This window comes from Wasmannia auropunctata, unplaced genomic scaffold, assembly GCF_000956235.1.
Source record: "Wasmannia auropunctata unplaced genomic scaffold, wasmannia.A_1.0 LD336074.1, whole genome shotgun sequence".
Classification (NCBI taxonomy): Eukaryota; Metazoa; Arthropoda; class Insecta; order Hymenoptera; family Formicidae; genus Wasmannia; species Wasmannia auropunctata.
Window position 1 is genome coordinate 893,137 of NW_012026816.1, and position 1,609 is coordinate 894,745.

At 28.3% G+C, this 1,609-nt stretch overlaps 1 protein-coding gene across 1 annotated transcript in view; it reads right to left on the minus strand.

Moving 5' to 3' along the window:
* The window catches only part of LOC105449735 (transcription factor TBF1-like), a 7,439-nt gene that overhangs the window by 4,948 nt on the left and 882 nt on the right, over positions 1-1,609 (minus strand). The gene's annotated exons all lie outside the window — the stretch shown is intronic.

Genomic DNA, 1,609 nt, shown 5'->3' on the forward strand with positions numbered 1-1,609 from the left:
TTTTATATTGTTTTAATTATTTATTATTTTCAGGTATGATACTTGCTTTCTCTGAGTGAATTGTCTAACAAAAATAATTCGTTTTATTTTACAAATTGTTAGTATTTTAATTTCAAAGAGTAAAATAAATTAATTTAATTAAAAAACAGAATAATAACGTTAAAAAATAATGTGACATTAGAAATTGCAATTTTCATCGAACGCAGATGAAACGATACACGTGCGCCTAGTCCAGAAAAAATAATTTTCTAAATGGTAAAATTGTAAATAACATTTTTTTTGCAGAAAATCATTCGGAATAACATGTTATATTACATACTTAAATGTCCTGGCCGCCCACGTGCTTGTGTAACTTTTACCATAAAAAAATGGCCAAAAATGCGCTCTTTCAAAAATATCTCTGCAAGTATTTAACGTATCGAAAAAGGTCGTTATCAAACAGAAAGCTGACAAAATAACGAACAATTTGGTTTTTTAGTGAAGATCGTATGAGCAATACTTTCTAAGATAGAATTTTTTTTAGGAAGTAGTATTTTGTATCATTTCGAGAATGATTAAATTTGTCGCACTTTCTTCCTACATATCTCGGATTTGGTTACTTTTACGTAGAAAAAAACCTGTTATGGAGATTGAAGGTCATTAAATTCCCTACCAAATCGTTTTTTATACATCGTACGATCAATAGTTTTCGATATACGATTTTTAAGATGTTTTCTAACATTTTCGAACGAAACGTAATTCTTAGCATATCTTATAAATATTTCGGAATCAGCTACTCCTACGTAGAAAGAACCTGTTATCAAATAGACAGGTTTTTTAATTTTCTGCAAAATTGCTTTGTTACTAAAACTCATTCGATAAATAGTTGCCAAGATATAAATATTATTTCACATTGTAATAAACATTTAATGAATAACTTGCTTGTGGCTTATCATATGTGAAAAATAAACACAATCTTAAAGCTTATGAAATTACCTTGAAAATCATTATTTATTGAACTCCGTACGACCAATAGTTTCCCAGATACGACGTTTCAAAGATATGAGAGGACTCTCAATTTACGTTAGAATCTAAGTTTATATTTATCAGTACAAGATGTAATCGAATTGGAAAAATCAATATTCGTATTTTTCTCAAAGCGTATACGTATTTATATACCATCCTAGTTGTATACCACTCTCTATAATTTATTTTTGGAAAACCAGCGTCGAGAAAAATTGTTTCTACATTTCCTTACAAAACGTGTTTTTCATTACTTTTTTATAAATATCTCAATTTGTACTGGATTTACGTAAAAAATAGAGTATATGAAAAATAATGTTAATAAAATTATCTACAAAATGCATTTTTCTTGCTTTCCTGTCTATTAACGTGTGTGCAAAATACAGTTGTTTGAAGAAAGAGTTCTGCAATGATTTTACGACTGAAAATTATGGTCCACAACTTGTGTAGAAACGAAGTATTTGTAATAATATTAGGACAGCAACATTTTCTGAGCTAATAATAGATAATGTTCCCTTGAAATTGATGTTTAGTTCATATTTTTAAAACCAATATTTTCGAAGATATAACTGCGACCAAAACTTGTTCAGACCGCTATTTCTGAGAG